This window comes from Periplaneta americana, chromosome 7, assembly GCF_040183065.1.
Source record: "Periplaneta americana isolate PAMFEO1 chromosome 7, P.americana_PAMFEO1_priV1, whole genome shotgun sequence".
NCBI lineage: Eukaryota > Metazoa > Arthropoda > Insecta > Blattodea > Blattidae > Periplaneta > Periplaneta americana.
The window spans coordinates 8,218,552-8,235,676 of NC_091123.1; the positions used below are offsets into that span (position 1 = coordinate 8,218,552).

The 17,125-nt window shown below is 36.2% G+C and overlaps 1 protein-coding gene across 6 annotated transcripts in view; it reads right to left on the reverse strand.

Moving 5' to 3' along the window:
* The window catches only part of whd (carnitine O-palmitoyltransferase whd), an 86,385-nt gene that overhangs the window by 50,434 nt on the left and 18,826 nt on the right, over positions 1 to 17,125 (reverse strand). For 5 of the 6 annotated variants that reach the window (XM_069830214.1, XM_069830208.1, XM_069830210.1 and 2 more), the window contains exon 2: positions 4,751 to 4,793. The exons of the other annotated variant lie outside the window; for it this stretch is intronic. The gene's annotated coding sequence lies outside the window, so the exon portion shown is untranslated. The remainder of the gene's footprint in view (positions 1 to 4,750; positions 4,794 to 17,125) is intronic. 6 annotated transcript variants of the gene reach the window in all.

The window sequence follows — 17,125 nt, forward strand, 5'->3', positions numbered from 1 at the left end:
CAATTCTACGATCATTTCTACAGTAGAATACCCGATTTTAATGTCTACCAAAACTATCTGACCAGTATTCTACAAGGTCGCAATTCTACGTACATACGTACAATGATCAGAGAGACTACGAGAACCAGACAAATCTAACCTGCATCCAGCGATATTTATTATATCTTCATTTTCACTATCCAAAAGTCTATTGAACTGTACAAACAAACAACAAACGTTAAGTGATTATCTGATAATAAAAGCTTGTGACAAAATAAGGCCTTGACGAAAGTTCAATTGCTTTCAAATGCGTAAAATTACTTTCAGAGTTGACTTTGGACTTTCCCTATCTGGATAATTTCTTCAACGAGTTCTAAATATTTGCTGGTGTTTGTCTGGACGTTATCAATTTGAATGAGTAACTTCGTTTAGAAATATCTACTATTTCTTGTGTGACAGAATATCCGGCCTATTGCCTCTAATAATAAACATATGAATTCCGATGTCATGATCTGTGTAGACGAATTGTAGAGAGTTTTCCAAAACCATTAGTTCCACAATCAATTTATCCTCACCCCAATTCTCAAAGACTTTATGGAACAATACTCTAAGCGCCGTTAGTAGAGATGGTAAATTTTAGAGGCTCAAAATTAAAAAGTTTCCTCTTTAAATATAAATTTAGCATTTTATAGCACTTTTAATGTTGAAATTTAGCATTTTGTAGGGTTTTGGAATGGAACATTATTTATGGAAAGTTTTGTAGTAAAAATTCAATGTCTTCAATACGTTAACAGGTGAACTTTCTGGATTTCTCAGTTAAAAATCTTGACAATAATAAACAAGTAAAGGAACATGTCAAATTACAGTGAAATTGTGAACATTAAATAACATGCCAAAAGATATGTTGTGATTTTGTCCCGAACTATCTTGTTACACAATTTTACAATCACCCACTATCACGTACAACTTGTTTCAGAATGAACATCGGACCTAAAGAGATCGAATTGGCAGCCAATATTCTACCACTAGACAGATTAGTTGAAAATTCAAGATAACGATACAGATAACAACGAAGGGGGTATCAGGTAGTTCACATTCCTGTGCTATTTATATTGTTAAAGCTAACATGGAGGGATAACCAAACTATTTGAAAAAATATACGTGGCGGGCTTTTAGATAGATTCGGATTTTTTTTTCTTTACAAAAACAGAAAAATGTCTCACAAAATGTAATTTCGCAGAAACACATAAGTTTCGCGGTTTCTACTCAATTTCCCATGTTATCGCGAATTAAAAAACTACAGTAAGATACTTGATATGCTTGAACATAAAATAGTTTATTTTGACAGCACATTGGCACATTTCGCATATATCGTGGTTGCGAAAATGTAGCATCTCTAGCTACTAGCAACGTGTAAGCCAGTGCGGTATAATTGTTCTGGATTTTTTAATACACATCAAAAATTAGATTTTTTTCTCATTTCGTATTAAAATTTCTCTACATGTGGAAAATGTCCCCAATCTATTAACATAGCTGTCACTGAACATTGTGAATTCAATCAAAACAAGCGATTATGCATACATTCAAAACACTTCCTGTTTCGAATACAAAGTGTCACTAGAATTCAAGGAAACAGCTAATATTTAAATAGTAGTAAGCTCCAAAAGCAAATTACAGTCTAACCTAAAACTGGTAAATTCTGACTTGCACACAATATCTGCGCCGTAACAGCAGAGTACGCTACGGGCATCAAACATGGATACAATTAATTGTCGCATTACAGTGCAGCCCAAGGACTCAAGGACGCTTAAAATGTTATCCTCGCCTTGACACTAATATAATGCGCTACAGAGGCACGCCTCGCGTTTGTCATATTCATATTATACTTGCAGACTGTATACAAACTGGCAAAAGGAAATAGCTATTACGTTAATTTTATGTACATTATTAATTACAATCGAACGTTACAGTGAATCTTGCTGTGTCACGTCAACAGAATTCGTGGCTAACGAGAAAGACAGGCTACGGCGCGACGTCACATTCTTAGCCATGACATGGCCAGCATTGAACAAATTTGCATATAAATGCACGTTTAACTTGAGTTTAATTTAGTAATTCCTTTGTTTTTAGAACTTTGAACGTGTATTTACATTAGGCGATTGTCACGATGGCCATGACTAGATTGCATGACATGATTGCTAGGATACAAAATTGTCACACTAAAACTAGCATAAAGAAATCGCAGTAATAGTACATTATGAAACAAGTTTATAATATTATAGGGGAGAGTCGGGTAGTATCGGACATCGGGTAATACCGGACAGTAAGTTTCTTTCATCTATCACACGATGATAGTACCTGATTGACATGGTTACGTTTCTGTGATGTCGCATAGAGAAACGTAACCATGTCATTCAGGTACTACCATATGGTGGTAGATGAAAGAAACGCACTGTCCGATACTACCCGATGTCCGATACTACCCGACTCTCCCCTACTCTATTGCACGAGTCCTAATTTTGACGAGTTCAGTGACTGTATAACATTATAAACGTGTTTCGTATGTTATTTTTGTACGACAGCTTTTAAAACAATTAATAAAGAAATAACATCAAATTTGTAATGATAGGCACTTTGATATAATGGCGTATGAAGAAAGACGTTACTATGACAACAATAACGTGTTAAATAATATAGCATGGCAAATCGTTTCATAATGTTAACTTTATGGCACAAATTATGCTGTCATAATAGAAGTCATGACGTTTTACTTGGCAGTGTTGGCATGGTAATATTTTACGGCTCTGGTACAATAATGTGGTATATTATGCACGATTTTCACTAACGATAGTGATTGTTCATAATGCTCGTGTACAAAAAAAAATTGTCATAATATAACCAGCATAAAGAAATCGCTGTAAAGTTCATTTTATATGCATTATTAATTACAATTGAACCTAAGAGAGTCAGTCTTGTAATGCATCATTATATATGTAGTTGCTAGGATACGATATCGTTAATTTGATGTGCATAATTAAGGGAGTAGTACAAACTTACAAGAAATCAGGCACTAGCAGAAGGACAGCTCTCAATGTCTGTGCGTAATTCGTCTGCTATGTTGACGATCGTGTAATGTCATCAATCATCTCTGGACAAAAGACTATCGCGTGTTTCGTTGTCATGCTCTGTTGGGCTTTTCAACTAGCTAACAATGACGGACGGCTATTTCTAAATTAAATTCCATGGAGCAGAATGTATGGCGTACTCCCTTATCTAACATCTACTATGTTTACAGCATAGATAATTGCTGACAAAGGAATTAATGAAGAGAAATAAACCGTGATGGGACTTTCAAATTGGGAAGTGCTCTCCTTGTTGAACGATTATTTTAAAATGCAGATGATTTCCAGAAGCAACGATATAATGGTACAGCCATATAGAGAAATGCCGAAATTCAAAAACGAGTCTTCCGCGATGTTAACTCAACTTCACAACATACAGGCTGAACCGTAAGTTTCAGGAGGTTATTCCTCGAGATATTTCAAACAAAAACGTTAAATACAATTTTGCTAGTTTTTGCTTTCTTTCCGAGATAAAAATTGTTTTATATGAAACATTTCAGAGCGTGTTTTGGGAAAAGTCATTGATTTCATTTCTAATATGTTCAATCAATTTAAGAGAGCAGAGTATTATGATAATAAATTATTGAAAAAAATTTAGTTTTGTCCTTTAAATGTGTAGAAATTTGATCCTAACAAACGTAAAATTTTAGAATTTATTTTCAGAACGAAAAGTTACATTGGTTCAGATCAAATTTTTACACATTTAATAATACACTGCTCTCTTAAATTGACTGAGCATATTGGGAATTAAATCAATGACTTTCCCAAAACACGTTATGAAATGTTTAATATAAAACAATTATTATCTCGAAAAGGAAGCAAAAACGAGCAAAATTGAATTGCATTTTTTGTTTGAAATATCTCAAAGAATAAGCCTCTGAAATTAATGACATTACTTACGGTTCACCCTATATACTTGGGTTCGAAATCTGACCCTGTGATGACGAGGTATCAGCTGAATCAGCAAGAATAGCAAGACTGAACATAAAGAGTGGCGCAAAAGTCACTTTTCATTTTCACAAATAAATTTAAATGTAGTACAGTAATATAATGAAAACAACTCAAGAAATTCGGCACCAGTAATTTACTAGTGCCGTTTAAGATAAGTAATTCGAAGTTCTGCAGGTTGGTAACGAAAGAAAAGACAAATAAAACAAACGCAAGACTATCGAAGGACGTAGCGAATAATTCTGTTTGTTTAATGTGGCACCAGGATTCATAATCATTCTACTTCCAGAACACTAGATCTTCTCTCCATTATACTAGAGATATTTACTGGACCAAACTTTTAACCTTAGAGTGATAGGACGGTGTGCACATTGAAATGCCACCACGTTCACCCAATCTCATCCCAATGGAATTCCACATTTGGGGTGCGGTGAAAGACTCTATAGAGGAAGAAATCATAAACTCCAGAACGACTCAAGGGTTACATTGAGGACGCCTTCGTGATTTTGGATAGAAATACTGAGCTGTATTTCAGAGTGCAACTGCTCACAGACTGCAACTATGTGTTAATGCAGAAGGAAAACAATTTTAACACAGAAAGAAGTGAAATAATTTAATTATCAAAGAAAATGAATGTAATGCAAAGTGTAAAACGACTTTTGCGCCACTCGGTATTTATACTCAAGTAGAGTTCAACTTACATGTCAGATGTTAAAACTCTTGTTACTACCCGTTTTCAGTTACCTGAAAAAGAGAGAAATTGAATATGAGATCTTTCATGTAAGATCATACTAAACGTCTAAACTCTTTGAACACTTCTTACTGCACCACTATGTTGTCATCTTCGTCATCACCTGTATGACATCGTAAAAACATATTTCTATTTAAACTAATACAATTATTAAGTCATAAAATTATAACATACTCTATATTTTTCACCGAGGACACTCAACAAGGTTAGCTGTAAGCCACACAAAAAGAGTGGCGCAAGGACCTTGTGATCTTGTTTCTAGGTTGGTTGATGTTCTTACATGCTTCAACTTCGAAAGTATAACGCTGAGGAAACTGTAATTAGGCCTAATGTATGATTCAAAACATTCTTTAATGTGGAATCTCCGCATGACGTAAAATGACAGGAAAATGAGGAAATTGCTATGACTGCATGTAACATCTACACAGGAATTAGGGCAATGGAAGTAGATAAACGAATTGGTCATTGTTAAAAAGAAATTTTTCCAAGGCCTGAACAATCGGAGTTGTGTGCTTTGGAATTGTTAATACTTCCGTCTGTTTCATGTCCATGTCAAAGCACTCCTCCCATAGATTATAATAAACTCTTTCAAGTAAGCTATGTAGATATGGATTTTCCTTGCCTATAGGAATGCATTTGTTCACATTGTTGAGTTTATCGCATATCACGTAAGCTTAAGCATTTCCAAGGCGACTAAAATCGAATGACGTCAATGTAAGAATTCCGTGGCTAACGAGAGAGACATGCTATGGCGTGACGTCACATTCTTAGTCATAATATGGCCAGCATTGAACAAGTTTATTTGTAAATACAAGTTTAACATGAGTTTAATATAGAAATTCCTTTGTTTTTTAGAACTTCGAACATGTATTTATATTAGGCGATTGTCAAGATGGCCATGACTAGACCATGATAATCACGGGACTCCGATTCGTGACGAAGCCTGTCTTTCTCGTTAGCCACGAAGAATTTATTCCACCAAACTCTTTCATTTGTTCTATTAAGGTCAACAATGTCACTTGGATTTAGTTTGTAGTGGTTATCATAATGTCGCTAAAAGACAGTTGCTAAACATAACAAATGCCTCCTTGAGTGCTAAACTCACTTCTAAATTGCAAATGAAAAATCTTATAAACAAAAAATTGCAAACATACGTAATAGGCTACAATGTCCTGACCAGTAATACATTCCAAATATTTAATTTGCCAGGAAACATATAAATACTAAAACAACTATGTTTCTGGCTTACCACTGTGAAAATGTGAATTCATCGAAATTCTAGCTCCATACAAAAGTAAGAAAACATCACTATGAGGAAAGACGAATACTATTGGTTCCCGAGCGAATGTCGATTAACGAAATCGATTGTAGGAATGAATCGATTGAGAGTTGTTGCCGTGACAACGAGTATACCATAATGTACATTGTATGTCAAGGAGATGGGAATTAATTATGATAATGGAAACACATTTTTCAGCGCGGAAACACGTTGGCGAATACGTCAGTGTGTTTATTTTGTCATTTGATTCGATTCCCGAAGGCACTTTACGTCTTGGACAAGACAAGTCTAGGTTGTCCCACGTTCTGGTAACGAGTTAGAACATGACGCCACCTGGTGCCAATGTCCCCAATTAACCCGTCTGATATCTGAATCGTGATCTACTAACAGTTGCCTTGGAGATCGCCAGACGTGGATGTCTGGGAAACAAACTCACTGACCCTGTTCTCCAAATATCTGACAAACGAGATTGAACACTTATTTAAGTAAAAATGGAATGCACATTGCAACTGTAAGGCAAATGTCAAGTAACCGCGTGGCGAATCCTCGGTCTCATCTCGTTAAATACCATTTCGCTACCACGAATTATATTGACGTTAAGTAACCTAGTACCTAGTTGATATAACATAGTTAAATAGCGACTATAAAAAATCGTAAAATTTGCCATAACGTTTGGAACACACTGTGCAACAAAAATTTAACTTGCAAATACTGTATGATATAAAACATAAAAGTGGGCTAAATATTTATATACTGTACATACAAAATAAAAATAATGTACCTGTGATTAGAATAGCACAATTAACAATTAATTTAAGTTTATACGAGTAATGAAACAAAAGCCTAAACAAAAATGTCACAAAATACGAATCCAAATGATCCTGTCTAATAATATCGACTAAATTATAGCTACTATCATTCAATAAAGTAACTTATTATGGGGAGAAAAATAGGTTACTTTAGGACAGACGACAAATTTACATGCAGCAAGATACGTCTTGATTTTGTAGAACTCTACTGAGGATGTCTGAGTCAGCAGTGCAGGTTGTGGTATTACCAGGCGAATGACCCGGCCACTCAAGGACAGGCCCACACCGTTACCACAGCAACGCTATGAAGAACAAGACAAGTGACTTCGATAATCCATCTGCTGAAATGTGGGTTATGAACTTCCTCTAGCAAGACCGGTTGATGCAGTGGAATCAGAATTCTTTCCAACCTCTGATGAAGAAGATATACAAGCAGCAACAAAATTAAGCCTTCTAGCTATGGCGGTCCCTGACCAAGTGACTAGATTTTTCATGGCGTTCAACCCGATAAGAATTTTTGGACTTTTACACAGTCATACTTGTAGAAATATACAGCATTCCATCTTCATCAGGAGAAGCAGAAAAAGGAACGCGTATCTATTGGATGCGTTATGAATAGAGGTTAAAAAAGTCAAGATAAGAATAAAAAAAACACTTGTATCAGAGGTACACCTGAACGTAGAATATGTCACCCAGATTCGGGAATGAAACTACAGTTGTATTAGTTTGAATGTTTTATTTTTGTTTTTGTTTACAAATGGAGAGTATGAGTTATGATGAAAGAAGTAATTAATGAAGGGCATGCAATATACTGTATTTTCTCTTCATATGAAGCCACATTCCGAAATTAGTTCCAGTTCTTCACTGTGTTCACTCAAAGCTATTATACGTTTTTATTATCTCTTTAATACTGCAGAACTCACAAATCATACGAGCGGTAGCACAGGTCTATAGCTGTTCGCTATATCGAGATATTACTGAGAGAGGCCGCACGGCACGGCTAATTTTATACGTAACTTCGACGACCTCATGCCCCGTAGTGAAGGGAGGTGGCGTCATTGAACGTGGTCACACAAGTTGCATTGGTTCATGGCCTAACTACTAGTAAGATGAGCATTCGGCACTTAAAATTCTGTCATTTTTTGTTTCACCCGGATGCCGGTATGGGTGCCCTTACTCGGTGCGGGGAAAAACGTGTTCTACTGCAAAAAGACTTTATAACATGGAGACTTGCGGCTCTATTTCGGGCGCTGACGTGTAGAACTAAACTTTCATAATCTTACCCATGTGTATACCAATTATAGCAACAGCATCTCTCACACATCGCAAAATGCAAGTGAGATATCCGTGGCTATGATTTTTTCGTTGGTTATTTAATGACGCTGTATCAACTACGCACTCGGTTATTTAGCGTCAATGAGACCGGTGAAAGTGAAATAGTATTTGGAGAGATGAGGCCGAGGATTCGCCATATATTACTTGACATTCGTCTTACGGTTTGGGAAAAACTTCGAAAAAAAATGATCAGATAATCAGCCCAACCGGGAATCGAACCTACGACCGAGCTCAACTCCGAATCGGCAAGCAAGCGCCTCAGCCGACTGAGCTACGCCGTTGGCTCGGCTATGAATTTTGAAACACACTGTATATCATCACATTTTGACGAGATCGTGATCTTCAACCAGAATCCTCCGTGACCTCCATACATATCTGAGAAAAATAATATTTATAGATGGTAGTGGCCGACTCTGTGAGTACGTGATGCTATATACCGTTGGAACGGCCGGTTAATAGCTACTTAGAGGAATAAATACATACGATGGACACACACACACACACACACTCCCACAGCGGGGCAAAGTACCGGTGCTGCACCAAACAATTGCCAGACTTTCACTGTGTACCTTCAAGTGGGTCGTCGGCATAACGTCCTGAGCTTGATCAACAATCAAGTGTTTACGGCTCTACACGCGCTCACAATACTGGTAACAGCGGTCAGTATCCATAGCAACTATGAATGATTTGACAGAAACACATGCAAAGGCATCTCAATGTATTTTGAAAACCAATGGTTTCACTCATATCTCATAGATAGGAAACAGAAAGTCTAAATCAGTACCACTCTTGACACGGGGAACTATTAATAAAGGAATTTCACAAGGATCAATATAAGTCCCGTATTTTTTCAGTGTTCACAAATGATCTTGCCTCCCTAATAAAAGATGTAAGTCACCCCATATTATTTGCAGTAAATTACCTGACATTTGCCTTACAGTAGGGGAAAACATAGAAAAAAGCAAACAAGTAATCGGCCAAAGCGGGAATCGAACCTATGCCCGAGCACAGCACCGCATCTACGGGTAAACGCGCTACCGCCTGAGCTATACCGGTGGCGTTATTGTTATTGTTTTGTTATTTTTAGTTGCTGTCTCATCTTCTATTTATATAATTATTCTTAATATATCGACGTTAGGATAATAATTACAAAATACATTGTTATTAATTTATTAAATAAAATATTAAAAACAAAGGAAAATGTTAATTACAATGAAGTTTGAATGTAATCCAATCGGATAATTTTTCAGTAATAACTAATTTTTACTCCGCTATGTTTCCGAGTCCTTGAGAAACGATATCAAAATTTACGTGTGCGACAAATTTTTCCGGAGCCCTCTATCACGGGACCCATAGCTTTACTTCTCTTCTTGAGGAAGCCATGATCCAACGGCTGGCATGGTAACAGCGAGATCACCGGGATGATTACAAATACAGACGAACGAAAACAGAGAATTCCAGGTTAAGAAGAAAAGCATTGGGTATATGGGGCTATTCCAACAAATGATCAGTTGCCATGGAAACGCCTACCTACCACAGAGCTTCTACAATATATTAGGTAAGGCCGTTAAAACAAATGCTTTCTTCTTAACCTGCAATCCTCTACAGATGATCACTAGGTCGAACATAGGAAGACGCAGGAAATAAACTTAACAAACAACATTTAGACGGAGCAAGACTACGGACTTATTGATGATGATGATGATGATGATGATGATGATGATGATGATGATAAAATCCGTATCATGGTTTTCTTCAGAAGGGGAGAATATGAGCGATCTAGATTACTGTACGTTAAAGAAATCTATCCCTAAAAGAAGTCTTCAGGAAAAATTTATGATCATCCACCATTTCAAGCCGGTATGTCTGAAGAATGAGCAGTGTCATGGCCCATAGTTTGAGAACCAATGCAAAGAAACAATTACGTCGGGCGCTGGTATACTGGGAAACAGTATTGTTTAATGACACGAATCGAGAAGTGAACACGAGCACATGACCCGGAGCGTGCGAGGGCAGGGCATGAATCACGGTTCGCGATATCAGCTGCTAACGAGCCACAAATTAACTGATTGTGGAGCAATTTGTCAACACCTCCACTGACCCCACGAAGTTCAACAAGATACGACGAAACAGCGATGAGAGAGGCAGAGACCAACTAGTATCAACGAAAAAGTGGAGACGAGGAATCAACAAGGAAATAGAAAAAGAGATGACGAAACTACAATGATTGAACCAGAAATGGATACAAGGAAAGGGATTGTATGCTTGTTCAATGTAAAATCCCAGGCGTGGCCGGTATTCGAGTCCGGACCGCGTGCGTGAGAGGCTGATGGTCTAGATCAGGCTGTCATCGAAAGAGACGAGCGCTACCATTACTTTCGAATCAGGATAGATGGATAGATTATACATTATCATCCTGATCAATATGCCAATAGACACCACCCACACCCACGCTTCGATATTAACCGCCGTAAGTTACAGGGTCAAGAACCCTGTGTGATAAAAACTTAATTCTGATGACGTGTCTTACATCCTGTGACACGTGATAATGTGTCTACGAGCTGTACTAAATTCATAAGCGACATTAATAAAATTTATGCTGTGCGAATGTTTACTTCCCGTCTTTGTACGCTTCGTCTATAGTTCAAAGCACTAAATGGTAAACAAAGAACCCTGTCGGATCACAGTGAGAGCGCTGATGTCATGCGTGTGGATATATCAATACAGGTGTGTGGCGTGTACTACATACCGGGTGTGACTGGATTCTAGTAGAACCCAAATATATTTTACAGTTATCCTACAATTTACGTGAACCTTGAAGTGTTTATGCGGAATAAAATACACAAATATTTGCAAGTGTTATTTAAATATCATTTCTGGTTTTACCGGAAATGGCACTAACTTTCATATTTAAAATGGAACACTCTGCATATATTTCCACATGACGTACGTATCATCTATAGATTTTGAGTTCAGTGACGTGTCATAAGTGAGATTTTGGTTTCGGTATTTTTGTAAATGACACTGAAATAAAAGTAACATAGGCTTTGAATAGTTTACTGAAACTTGAGTTTTTTTACGCAGAACAAAGACATTTTAACACACCAATCCTGAATAATAAGCCAAAACTTAATGTGTGTTGTTCAAAATGCCCACTAGCACAGAAAATACATTACTTCTATCATAAATCCATAGTCGCCAGTTGCGGTATTGCCAACTTTAGCGACAAGTAGCTAGATATAGCGGTTTTGATGGGATGTCTAACGACAAAAATTAGGAAATAGCGACCAACGACTTTTCTGGAGTGTTTATTAATTATTGGCCACAAATTTAGTGATTTTTACGCTTAGACATTTTAATTGCTTTTAATAAGATGTTTTTGAAAAAATGAATTATGTATTTTGACATTTTTAATATTCATAGATAAAATATTTTCCTTGATACAATTTTGAAACGTTATAAGAACACTCCTGTACGACATATCATGAAAACATCTTGGGGAATCCCCTGGTGAAATTATCGCGTTGTTAAATGGTGTAGTACCGTATTTTGTCAACAGCAAATTTTTGGGTGGAGGTGTACCAGTACAAAGATTATGCCTGGGCTAACAGATTTCCATGTTTGCCATATTTCTTCTAACTCTAACCTATTCGAATGGTGAGTAGAACACCTATTCAGCAAGTCTAACTTGGTGAAACCAAAACCATGCAACAGAATTCACAACCAGCTAGTGTTATAGGCCAGAAACACCTTGAAGATTTGGGGAAAAACGTGTTACATATATGAAATTTCGTGAAAATGTTCTGCGGAAGATTGGAACTACTGATACGTGTTTACGTTCCACTTCCGGCCCATATGAATGTCTTCTACGTCAGCAGCTACAGTAGAAGAGAAGGATATGGGTGATTTACATCTCTACAAGTTACGATAATCATACCCGTTTCTTTAGATACGCTTTTTTTTTTTACTTCTAAAATTGAATTTAGCGACATTTGAGGCCGAAACTGGGTGATGTATTCTACGTGCCGATGTATACCTGATACAGCGCAGAAATACTTTATGAACAAGTATTGTTTGTTTTATTCTTATTATTATTTTTATTAATACAGTGTGATTTATATAGAACTAACACATTTCTTTCTTTCTTTCTTTCTTTATTTCTTTCTTTCTTTCTTTCTTTCAAAACGAATGATGCTAGCCACAATTTGTTATACCTCAAATGTAGAGTATCTTTGAAAGATTACTAACCTCTTTAGTAAATGTTGAAAATGTCCTCCATCCTGCATAAGATACAACTCAACACGTCGTTCCATGTTACTGGCCACTCGTTGGAGGCAGCCTATATGAACGATGTTTGCCTTTTTCACTCACTAGAGATCCAGTTGTTTTCAATTTGTTTACCAGTCCCAGTATTGTGTTTCTTATATTCTGCATTTGAGGTAAGTATTATAAATTGTGGCTAGCATAATTGGTTTTGAAATAAAGAAAGAAATGTGTTAGTTCTATATAAATCAGTCTGTATAACTAATTCAGCAGCTTTCCTTCCTGTAAAATTACACATTTTCAGTCTGCAAAGAGCTCACATGAGAAGATAGGATGTTGTTACAATACCAACTTCGCGGTACTTGTTCCTTCAAAGATATTGATTTTAGGACCCATGTTTAGCATACATTTGATGAATACTACCTTCTCTCAAATATTAGACTTTTTAACACCCTGTATGTATTTTATTCTTTCCGCTATTGTATAGCACTGCGACTTTTAAAATCTGAAATACAACTTTTCGATACTGGGTTAGAGAGAAGATGAGTGGCGAGGGGAGAAACTGAGCCATATCACACTGTTTGCTAAACGGTAATCATCCTTCAATGCGATAATTCTGTCAATCAGATTCTTGGCTGTGTACACACTGCGCTATAGTTGACCTATATTCTATTAACCTGTAGTGGATGAGATTTCATATTTTGCACATGCAACACAAGACTTCTGCGCCTGAATTTTCCGTGTTAGCAAGAACACCTCTTCAATGCATAAAATGCTGTTTTAATCTATTTTTTATTCCAAACTCGTGCAGACGGACAGCATCATGTGAATCCTGGATGAAAATGGAGACAAAAATTTCAGTGACAAAATTTCTCCCAATAAATTCTTATATCGTTTTCTGAGGACTCCAGAAAATTTGGCGGAGTCAAAATTAATATAATAGAATTCTGAAAAATAATCCGAAATATGATTGGATTGCACTCAAACTTATACTAATATCATAACGTCGATATAGGCCGTAGTAAAATGTATGGAAATATAGATCTATCAACTAAAGATAACAAAACAACAATAAGAAATAAAACATTATTTTCAACTGTTTATTTAACAAATTATCATCGCATGAACGAAATACAAGATCAACTAAACACGTTGACAGGGTTTACAATACATTATTTTGCTTGTTTACCAAAGTCCCAGTGAAACTACAAAATGTACTGGAATGTCTCATGAACGGCGCCAGTGCGCAGTAAAATTATTACTGGTAGAGCATACGTAACTGATCCTTTCGCTCGTTTCCAAGGTTACGCTTGTCATAAGGGTGTTATTAACACGAAGGCCATTTTTATCAAACAATAGCAAATGTTTGCACGGCATATTTGATAATATCCATTGCCTTGCACGACATGATTAAGGAGAGTGGCATTTTCAAATATAGTTCCGTCGCTGCTACCACACTCTCCCTCTCTCTCTCTAACATGTAACATTTATATTCGGCTTACATTAATACAAAAAAAAAATGGAAGGATTTTGTGAAGCGGAAATTACACTAACGTCATTCGACTTTGGTTCTCTTAAAAATGCTTATGCCATATGCGATAAACTGAATAGTTTGAATGAGTCCATTTCTCTACACAAGGGGAGTCCATATACACATTTAACATAACTTAATTGGAAGAACTTATTATAATCCATGGGGACAAGAAGTGAAGTAGTCTATAAAAAAAAAGTTATTCAGTTGTGCTTTAACATGAACGCGGAACAAACGAGTGCACAATACATGCGTAACTATAGAAAGTTAATACAAGCTTGGCATTATTCGCATACAGATGGATAAATAAAATAACTATATTTGCGGGATATTCTCTTGTACTTGTTAATTGCCTGTGACTCAGAAATAGTTCTTTACTTGTCTTACTAGTACTTACATTGTTTAACGCAATGTTATATTATATTATGTTATGATATATTATATTATATTATATTATCATTATCATTGAGGAATTGACTGTTATTTATATAATATAGCTGATCATTAAAGACACTCTTAAATCTTGCAGCAAACCGTATTTATTTACTCTAATTCCTGTATAAACATTACACGGAGTCATAGTGATTTCCTCAAATCCCCTGCCACTTTTTATTTGGTTATTTAACGACGCTGTATCAACTACTAAGTTATTTAGTGTCGTTGACATTTGTAATAGCGAGATGAGGCTGACCATTCGCTATGAAATTACCTGATATTCGCCTTAGAGTTAGGAAGAATTTAGAAAAAATCTAAATAGTTAATCAGACTTGTAACATACTACGAATCTCTTTGCTTATGTTCTTACAGACACACCTCTAGCCATCATCCTGTGGAATGATCTGTATTACTTTACTCCTAATTCTGTCTTCAGTGATTTCAGCGTTCTAATAATATGGACTGTAAATAATAGGCCTATGTTTTCGATCCCAGTCGAAGATGACGTATTTTGTAGAAGTAAATAATTGGAAATGTATTTCCCATCAGATTGGTCTAAATAAAGTTGCGTTAAACTCTCCAATGCAGGATACCAAACAGTTTCACATTAGTGACTGTGCCGTGTAGAGCCTCGAACCAAAGGAGAGGAGAAACAAATGAAGACCAGTTTAAGATGACTTGGATTTCGAATAATATATTATCCCTGGACCAAAGACTTTCACTACCTTAGTAGATGATGTTGAAAATGTCAAGTTAACAAAGTGTTGGACAGCGAACGAAGACGAGTATTTTTCCTAGACCAAGAAATTGTACTTTCCCTTGTATAAAAAAAGAAAGAAAAATCAGCAAATGAAAGGGAAATGCCTTCCCTGGAATGATTACTTCACGAACTCCTCCTCTGTACAGTTGCCCTTGATTTCTCGCACGTTACGCACGGTCTTCAGTTATTGCAGTTTCTGGCCCAATATAACGGATACGCAAAATATTTGTTTATTAATACAGATAAGCGAAGGGCAAATTTCAATGTCCAGGTCGCCATTAAATCTATTTTGATAAGAGATTTCATACCCTCATAATTATTGTGGAGAGACTGATAAAGAGGCGTGGGAATATTATGTCGAGCCATAATATAACCTCGCTGGTCCAAAGCCTTCTGTGGAATGATCTCACCAACGTGCTAGTAAGGACTTCATAAATTTCAAAATGCACCCCTTTCTCGCGGAAATTAGTCGCTATTCAGATACTAAGTCCCATTTCGGAATAGCTTGGAAAACATCGGGTGCGCTGTGTTTACACGCTTGCGTTTTACATAGAGATATTCGAAGCCCGGTCTTTGTAACGAAAAGAAAGCTAAGCCATAAAAGCTTCTTAAGAAATATGTTGTTTCTTGACGTACAGCTATGTCGCTCTTACAACTTGACTTCATTCTCGGACCTCGATGCTTAATATTTCCCCGTATAAATCGCAGGTTAACCTGAACGACAAATTCACGCGGCCATTTTACTTGTCTTAGGGTGTACGTACCAATTAAACCGAGACCATTTGAGAAGAGTGAATGACTTATTTGCCAAGTGTTGGCCATTAGAAACCAAATTAACACATTTAACAATATTCGCAAAATCTTATTTTTTATCATGATTTAAGAATGAAAAAGAAACATTCCAAAAACACGATGTCCACAAATCCTGCTAAAAGTTACAAGAATTGACAAAGTAAAGAAAAGTTAATGACAAACAATTATCTGCTAATACCAACTCAAGGAACAAAAACGGCTTTGAAAAGCAATTCAAAACCTGTTTTCGAGTGGTTCTATTGTCAGGATATAGTAGCACACGTCCTTGACAAGTCTCTACGTCACCTTTCATTTCTCATATCTTTAGCGGTTTTCAGAAATGGCGTATATGTCCTTTTTTCAATTGTCCGTCTCTAAAGCGTTCCGCAACTCCTCGCTGTCTTCAAAATTTAATTTCAAATTTCAAATATTCTTTAAAAAATTCTTTCTTCAACAGTATTCGAACCCTGGACTTTGTAGTCTACAAACAAGCACGCTAGCACAGAGCTATCGGAATGCTTGCGATGAATTGTCATAATCGGGATTGTCGTACTGTATAGTGTTCGTTTAATAATGACTATTAGGCATTAATTTGATCTTATTTTCAGGTGAATTTCGTGCTTTTTGCATTAGTTGGGAAATCTTCCTGTAATACTATTCAAGTACTACTGGGTTGTCAAGTCGCTGAGGTGTGAATCGTGGTCTGTAATCTTCAAGAGTCGGGAAATTTTTTTTCCGGGACTGCAAATTTAGCAATGTTAATCTTTTTTCGGTCTGTAATGTATGTGAATATTATAACTACGGTATTTCATGTCATAGAACATTTTCACTGCATAAAAAGTTTTCAACAACAAATATAGAAAATTGAATAAGGAAAATCTCAGAATGACTGATTACATACTGTAACAACAACAAAAAAAAGCTAAATACACTGGTATGATGTCTATCTTGTCGTAAATAACATTACTACTTATTTATATGTAGTTCATATTTTAATTCATTTTGAATGCATCTCCATTTACATCTTATACTTTTGCATTGGTATCCCGCTTGAATTTACCTTGAAACACTTTTATGGCAGTTTTGCAAATCATCTTACCATTTCATAAGCTAACAGATGT